Genomic DNA, 9,208 nt, shown 5'->3' on the forward strand with positions numbered 1-9,208 from the left:
CACAGAGTGGCCTTCTTGTCATTAGGACAGCATATTGTCATGAGTTGAGGAAAGGGCATTTTGTTGCCCAGTGGCTTACTTTTGCCATCAAGAAAGTAAACTCCCTGTGGCATTTCTTCAGTGCCCATCATCTTCTCTGAAGTAGGTTTGTAGTGAGGAGCTGCGGGCAGGCCTGCTTTTCATCCTGCCCAGCTCCTGGCCACTGGCTAGCTTATACCCCGAAATAACATCACACAAATTGTATTCTTTTAAACACTGCCTGGCCCATTATTTTCAGCCTCTTACTCACATCTTGACTAACCCATATCTAATAATCTTTGTAACACCACGAATGGTGTCTTACCGGGAAAGATTCAGCATGTCTGACCTGGTGGCTGGCTTCATCGCATCTCTCTCCCTGAGGAGAGGCACAGCAGTCTGACTAACTTAGGAGAAGCGTGGCATCTGACTGAGCCATCTACCTCACTTCCTTCTTTCTGTTCTGTCTACTCCACCCACCTATGTTCTAACCTATTAGGCCAAGCAGTTTTCTTTATTAATTAACCAATGAAATCAACAGATTGATAGAAGACCCACCTCCATCATTTCCCCTTTTTCTGTTTAAACAAAAAGGCTTTCACTTTAACATAGTAAAATTACATATAACAAAACAGTTATCAATTAAGAATTAGTTACAATATTTATATATATTTTATCTTTTATCATAACTAAGAAAAAATATAACTATCTATTCTTCAACTCTATCAAAGACTCCAGAAGGATATAATATTACCTAGGTGAACAAGAAGTAAGCTACTTCCAAAACTCTAGAAATCATAAAGACATCTCGCTGCCTGGCCAGTCACCCAAAGTTCCTCTGTACCATTGGGGCATCCATCTTCGGCCTTAAGGCCCATAGTTTCCAGCAGACATTTCCATGATGCAGGAAATTTCAAAGGCAGTTCAGTCAGTATCTGCTGTGTCCTGCAGAATGTCTTGCAGACTCTTTCATGAATCAGGAATCCCAAAGAATTATCTCACCTTTAGGTAAGTTCAGCAGTCCTCTCTCTATGGGTTCTTTGTGTTCAGTTTATGCAACAGTCCAGGCAAAAGCAGTTTCTTGCCCAAATGGCTATCAAACTCCATAAGGAGCCTCTTCGATGCCCATCTTCCTCTTGAAGTAGACTGGTGCTGCCAGAAGCAGACATGTCTCATTGTCATGAAAAATCTAAGTTTGTTGCTCCTTCCTCAGCATTCAAACAATTCAAAGAGAGCATAATAGTATACAGTATCAAGGTTCTCTGTGTATTTTCCATCTTTGTGCAGCTTTGTTTTAACATCTATTTCGTTTATTTTTACTTTTATTTTTTGAGACAGGTTCTCTTTATATCTTTGTCCTGGGATAACTCTATAGACCAGGCTATCCTTGAACTCTCAGAGATCCTTCTGTCTCTGCCTCCCCAGTGCTGGGATTAAAGGTGTGTGCTACAACACCTTGAACTTACAGAGATCTATCTGTCTCTGCCTCCCAGGCATTGGGCTTAGAGGTGTGTGCTACCACACTTTGAAGTCACAGAGGTCAATCTATCTCCTCCTCCCAAGTGTTGGGATTAAAGGTGTGTACCACCACACCCAAACTACTCTCTTTCTCTCTTTTTCTTTTTTACTTTTAAAAACTTTAACCTTTAGCCTGCATATATTTTTAACACATTGTAAACAATTTAGAGCTTTTCTTTGTTTTTGAATCTCTCTTTACTGTATCTCTCTCTCTTTTTCTGACCACATGAGCCTTTAAATTACTGAGCAATATGGGTAGGATTCAAGCCGCAGCTTTGCCAGCTAGATCCATCCCATTTCTTAGCTTTCCAGCCTCATGGCAGAAGTACTTGCTAGAGCCATTTTTTTTTTTTTTTTTGGTTTTTCGAGACAGGGTTTCTCTGCAGCTTTTTTTTTAGAGCCTGTCCTGGAACTAGCTCTTGTAGACCAGGATGGCCTCGAACTCACAGAGATCCGCCTGACTCTGCCTCCCGAGTGCTGGGATTAAAGGCGTGCACCACCACCGCCCGGCTGCTAGAGCCATTTTTATTACCACAATTCTGTGGCGTTTCAAGGTCCCTGCCAGCAAGCAAGCTGCAACAGTGTTAAACAACAATCAGAAGCTCCATAGTCAGGACCGCCTGCTTGAAAGAGTCAGAGTTTGCCCTGGCAGAATGGCCCAGAAAGCTGGCATTTTAAAATGGTAGTTTTATTCCTGCTACGGCTGAAAACGGAAAAACACACATTCAGCTTTTCATCAACACCATTTAAGTGTTTCCTGGCAGGACCTCTTAAAACAGCTACAGGGTTTTACAGCTAAAGCTGAGTCAGGAAGCCTCTCTTAGATGAGCAGAGCAGACCCGAGAAATTGCTGTGACCAAGAAAATGTGCTTTACTCTATTCTTTCCCAAGCTTTCTCAAGCTTTCTGTGGATTCAATTAACCACGTCTGGGCACCATTCTGTAGTGAGGAGCTGCGGGCAGGCCTGCTTTTCATCCTGCCCAGCTCCTGGCCACTGGCTAGCTTATACCCCGAAATAACATCACACAAATTGTATTCTTTTAAACACTGCCTGGCCCATTATTTTCAGCCTCTTACTCACATCTTGACTAACCCATATCTAATAATCTTTGTAACACCACGAATGGTGTCTTACCGGGAAAGATTCAGCATGTCTGACCTGGTGGCTGGCTTCATCGCATCTCTCTCCCTGAGGAGAGGCACGGCAGTCTGACTAACTTAGGAGAGGCATGGCATCTGACTGAGCCATCTACCTCACTTCCTTCTTCCTGTTCTGTCTACTCCACCCACCTATGTTCTAACCTATTAGGCCAAGCAGTTTTCTTTATTAATTAACCAATGAAATCAACAGATTGATAGAAGACCCACCTCCATCATAGGTTGGTGCTGCTAGGACCAGATGTCTCATTGTCAGAAAAAAAGAAAAAATAACCTATGCTATGAAAATATCTTAAATGCTATATTCTGTAGATCTCTGAAGTGTTTGAAGATGACCTGTCTATCTAAAACATATCTTTATTTGACCTAGAAAACATACCTAATGTGACTACAAGTTTGTTTATAACAGGCGATTAACTACTATCCTGTATTTCCTTATTATCCTAAACAGTTGACAATAATAATTTTCAAGGACTATAAATTTGCATTACATTGGTAAATGAGTTGTATAGGTACAATACCTTGAAAAAGAGTGGAAATGTATGTACAGTTTGTTCTAACAAAATGAATCTCAAATTTGTATCAATATACAAAATTTGTATACAATATACAAAAATCCAATCCAATGTAAAACTTTTAAAGCTAGTAGTTGCTTTCTAAAAGTAGATTTGATAATCTACCTTTTTATCTTATCATAGGTATATCCTCACTTTTTTCTCAAAACAAGAACCTTGAATTAAATTTCTTTTGTTTAGCTTTTTTTCCTGACCATTACCAATAACAACTTGTAACCAGTCCCCTAAACAATGACAAATATCCATAACTCATTGAATGATCAAAAATCATCCACCCCACCTCTTTGGAATGTGGCATCATATTCTTAAAATTACTTCCTATTGCCTGACGGTGACAGCACCTTTAGGACATTCTGTAAAGAAAAATTTGGGTTAATTTACAAGTCCTGGGAGAGATAGCTGTATCATTTGCGGTCCAGTCTCTAGATAATGTAAAACTGTAGGGCTTGTCTCAAATCCTGGCTCGAGTAGTCTGTTAGGCAGGATCATCTCAACTAGCCACCTTGAAATCGTTCTGAGCAGTTTGTAGTCCAAAGTCAATCTTTAGGTTGTGTTTTTCAGCTTAGTGGTGTTATCTTAGTCTTGGAGGAATCATCATTGGGGGACCCTTCCTCCTTTTGGAGACTTCAAAGGTCGCTATGAGGTATGTTCATGGTTCACTGCAGAAAACTGAGAGAGACTTGAACCTGAAATCATGTACAGGAAGGGAGATGAAACCTTTTTCTAGAATTAGTTAGTATTCTATATGACTATTAATAGCATGACAAAAATTAAAAATATATAAATTTTATACCTTAAGAAAAGCTGCTAAAGAGTCAGTATATAACCAAAGGATTATGAGATTAGTAGCAATGAAACAGTCCTTACATTTTTGTTTTTCTTCTGTCCCATATCAGGTGGTTCTTCTGACATGAGACAGAGGTTTTAGATTTCACTTAGTAAACATGCTTGGCTTTAGAGAAGGAGAGAGCCACACTCCAGCTACAAAGCCAGCGTCAATCTTTAACTGGACTGGGATGGTAACAAGAACACTTGCATATATGTCTGTAGAGAATAGCAGAAACAAACATTTGGGAAGATTTACGAAATTTTATCCTGTTGGGAATGTGATATACTAATATGCTAATTTACTCTTTTTTTGAGATGCTTTTTCTGGATGATTTGCTCGTTTTCTTCAGATGTCTCATTTGTCTGGTGGTGTTTAGATTCTTTAGCTGGATACCTTTATTCTCCTGAAAATACAGAAACAAAACCCTTACCCAACACTAATTTTGAGGAGATTCTCTTTTGGCAAGTTATAACTGATCAAATGAAAAAGCATTTGTTAGTTTTATAAGTTAGTACAGATTAAATGGCCATGCTGTTTGATGAACTATCATCTCTTCTAATTAAGAGGTGTTTCTTCTTCAGATCGAATCTTTATTGAGTGAACTTCCTGCCCTGGTGTGCTTGCTGGCCTGGTTTAGGGTCCTGGGATGTACCCTTTTTACAAAAGGAAATTTCTTTTTTGGGTCACTGTCACTTTGTGTTTTTCTTCATGTGACACGAAGATTATTTCCCCAACAAGTTGATGGCTTATCTTACATTTCAAGTCCATCTAGGGGAATGCCCAGACCCTCCCTCCCTTAGGAGAGATGTGTCCCATGGCTCTGTTGCATTGACCCACGGGGGCTCAGGTGATTGACACTCTTTTGAATTGGTATTGGTAATGATCCTAGGATAGGATTCACAAAGCAGAAAACACCAGGGTATCCAAGAAAAGTCTGTGTACAGATCCAGTTAAGAAATGCATTATGGCAGAGTGCTCTATGGTGCTAGGATTTTCTGGATTTTGGATGAGGGTGGAAGGTGTCTCTGGCTTGAAGTGAGGACAGGGTCTAGATCCAAAGATCCATGGCTGTCCCTAGTGACTTCATAAAGGCTTGTTTCTGACCGTGCTGACTGGGGGACTGTACCAATGTGCCTGTTTCTTCAAAGCACTTGACAAAGGACCCCAACCTGAGAGGGGGTCAGTCAGAGATAGATAAAGAGAAGCATTGAGTTTGGAGTGCAAAGAACCACCCTAGAGGGAGTTGAACCTCCTAGATACACAAAACCCCTTCCTTATGTGTGACCGACACCCTCGAATGAGAAAGAAACACATTCTCCATCTGAGAGCACCCTGCCCTTGGCGCGCACAGGACAGAGGGAAACAGTCTTACTACAGGCTTTCCAGCTCAAGAAAGCTGGAAAATGCTAGATTTTTTGTTTTTGTTTTTGCTTTTTGAGACAGGGTTTCTTTGTGTAGCTGTCTGTCCTGGAACCCACTTTGCATACTAGGCTGGTCTTGAACTCACTGATCCACCTCTATGCGATATCTTAAGGTTTTTCTGTTTACACGTTTTATAGCCTCATCTGTGAAGGAAACTCACCCAGTGTTTGAGAGTGCTGTGACGTTTGACATTCTAAGAACAGAGGAAATGATCTTTATAACAGATATTACCAACTCGACGATCTGTTTCCTAAGATGGACAGTGTGTTCTGTTCCCATATGTTTTTCTTCTTGTACTTCCTCGTCTTTGTTCTCCCTGATATTAATCAAGTAAAACATTTGATTTCCTTATAAACATGGCTTAAGGACCATAGCATCTTTGTATGTAGTTGCCCTTAATAAAAACACAGCCCAGGAGACACTCTGGAACCGTAGAGAGTCTCCCATGAGCTACCATGCTTGGCTTGGCTGGGTCCTAATGTTTGTTCCTTCAGCCCACAGTCTCCAAACTAGTTCCTTCCTCCCCCCCCCCCCCCCTTTTCTGTTTTGGTTTTTCGAGACAGGGTTTCTCATGTTACAGACCTGGCTATCCTGGAACTCACTCTAGACCAGGTTGGCCTTGACTTTAGAGACAGAGCTGCCATTCTGCCTCCCGAGTGCTGGGATTAAAGGCATGCAGCACAATCCCCAGCTTCTCTCCCCCTTAACACTCCTCTTGCTTTATGTTTGTAATCTGGTTCCTGTGGCCCACTCCTGATTTCCCTGCACCCTGAGTACCCTTGCTTTTGTTTTTCATTTCCAGTTACAGTGACACACGCAGGCTACAGAGAAAGAACAGGCTGATTGCATCTCATTCCATTTTTTTTAGCTGCTTTTCTGTTTTCTATATTTGTCTTAGGTACTGTTCTATTGATATGAAGGCACACCACTGGGGAAACTCAAAAGAAAGCATTTAACTGGGGTTTGCTTAGCGTTTCTGAGGGTTAGTCCATGATCATGGTGGGAGCAGACAGGCATGGCACTGGGGCAGTAGCTGAGAACTTTTACATCTGGATCAACAGGCAGCAGGCAGAGAGAGACAATACTGGGGCCTGCTGTGGACTTTTAAAATCTCAAACTTCCCCCAGTGACACACCCACCCCACCCAGGCCACATCCACCCCACCTCACCCAGGCCACACCCACCCCAACCAGGCCACACCCACCCAGGCCACACCCTGAGTCCTTCCCAAATGTTTCCTTTAACTGGGGCCCAAGCATTCAAACATATGGGTCTATGGGGGCCATTCTCATCCAAACCACTACAATATTTGCTAGGTAATAGATACTAAATAAAAAGCAACAATACTTTTGAAGTCAGCCCATGGAGAGGATACAGAGGATCCCCCTGCCTAAAATAACTCTTTTTTTCTTTCTTTTTTTTGGTTTTTCGAGACAGGGTTTCTCTGCAGCTTTTTTAGAGCCTGTCCTGGAACTAGCTCTTGTAGACCAGGCTGGTCTCGAACTCACAGAGATCCGCCTGCCTCTGCCTCCCGAGTGCTGGGATTAAAGGCGTGCGCCACCACCGCCTGGCTGCCTAAAATAACTCTTAACAGCTACTCCAGTCTCAGGGTTGTTTTTTTTTTTTTTTTTTTTTGTCTTTTTTGAGACAGGGTTTCTCTGTAGCTTTGGGGACTGTCCTGGAACTCACTCTGTAGACCAGGCTGGCCTCGAACTCATAGAACTTCCTGCCTTTGCCTCCCGATGCTGGGATTAAAGGCATGCACCCCCACCGCCTGGTTGATACTAAAACTTTTAAAATTTATGTGTATGGAAGTTTTGTCTGAATGTCTGTCTGTGCACCACATGTGTGCAGTACCTGCAGAGGCCAGAAGAGGGCAGTACACCTCCCTGGAACTGGAGTTCTAGATGGTTGCTACTGCCTTATAAACACTGGGAATCCAACATGAGTCTCCCGAAAGAACAGCCAGTGTTCTTAACGGCAGAGCCATCTTTCCAACCCTGATATTAAAACCTTTAAGATTTAAAGTTTAATACTTTTATACCAAACCTCTTCTTATATCAATGAAGTTATTGGTTTGCTCTTTCTAATTACAGAGACTGGCTTAAAGGGCACGAGTGCACAATACAAAGTCTAAAGTGTTTGGGTTTTGCCCAACCATTTTCTAAAGATTACACAGTAATTAAAAGTACAAGACTATGGGCGGTGGTGGCACATGCCTTTAATTCCAGAACATGGGAGGCAGAGGCAGGTGGATCTTTAAGACCAACATAGTTTTACATATTGGGTTTTAGGCCAGCCATGGCTATACAGCAAGATCTTGTCTCCCATCTCCCCACTCTACCACCACACACACAGGGTTTTCCTGTGCAGCCCCAGCGCAGGCACTCTACAGAGAAAGCCCTGCCCTGGCACTCTTTCTGTAGGCCAGGCTGGCCTGAATTCAGAGATCCTCCTGCCTCAGAGTGCTGGGATCAAAGGCATGCACCATCACTGCCCAGTGACTGACTCACTCTCTCTCTCTCTCTCTCTCTCTCTCTCTCTCTCTCTCTCTCTCTCTCTCTCTCAAAAAAAGAACCAGGCAAGTGAACAAGTTTTCAATAATCATATTTGGAGGTCTGCATTAATGTGGTCAGAGGGATTAAAAAAGTAATATTTTGCCTCTTCAAAGGTCAACTAGGTTCCAGAGGACTGAGACATGAAATAATGAAATGTCCCTTTCTCCAGGGAGGCAATAGAGACCCCCATGCAGTAGGTTCTAAACCAGTCGTGTCTACAGGAGGGCTGTGTTAGCTGCCTTCCTGTAGCTGCGAGAAGACACCATGGCCAAAGCAATTGATGGAAGAAAGCTGATTTTGGTTTACGGTTCCTGGTGGTTAGAGTCCATGATATCCGGGGAGCGTGGAGCAATTGGCACGATGGCTTGAGCAGCAGGCTGAGAGCTCAGCCCATCTGCTTTGGTGTGCTTGTTAGCTTGGGTTGGGTCAGGGTTCACCCCTTTTACGAAAACGTATTGCCTTGTGGGAATACTTTCATTTTGTTTATGTGGGTTTGTGTGTGTGTGTGTGTGTGTGTGAGAGAGAGAGAGAGAGAGAGAGAGAGAGACAGAGAGAGAGACAGAGAGAGAGAGAGAGAGAGATCTATTTCCTCCTCCTGCTCCTCCTCCTCATTTTCTTCTCTTCCTCCTTCTGCTCCTCCTCCTCTTCTCCTCTCCTTCTTCTCTTCTCCTTATTCTTCTACAACTCAGAGACCCGCCTGCCTGAGCTTCCGAGCTCTGGGATGAAAGTTGGGCGCTACCACACCCAGTTTTGAGATTATTTTTTTTTTCCATCAATTACTTGGAGTCAGACTAGGCAACGTAGTTGGAACCTACGTTGGGTTCCTTAGAAATTGCGAAGCCGGGCAATCAACCCAGAACTCCAACAGAAATGAACGAAAATTGTGCCCTCCTTACTCTCTCACCCCGTACACACCATGCACTGCACACGCAGATGCACTCCCGGACGGAACCGAACAAGCTCACCGCGATCCGCGAACGTGAGCGAAACCCTTCAGGCAGCCCCAAGGTCCCAAACCTTTCCCGGCCTGGTGACCAACTGAAGACACGCCTCCTCCCCGCACGCCACGCCCCCGCGCGCGAGCAATTCTGTCCCTGCCGCGCTGCCGTCGCGCGCGCGCGGGGGTCACA

Source organism: Arvicola amphibius, chromosome 10, assembly GCF_903992535.2.
Source record: "Arvicola amphibius chromosome 10, mArvAmp1.2, whole genome shotgun sequence".
Lineage (NCBI taxonomy): Eukaryota > Metazoa > Chordata > Mammalia > Rodentia > Cricetidae > Arvicola > Arvicola amphibius.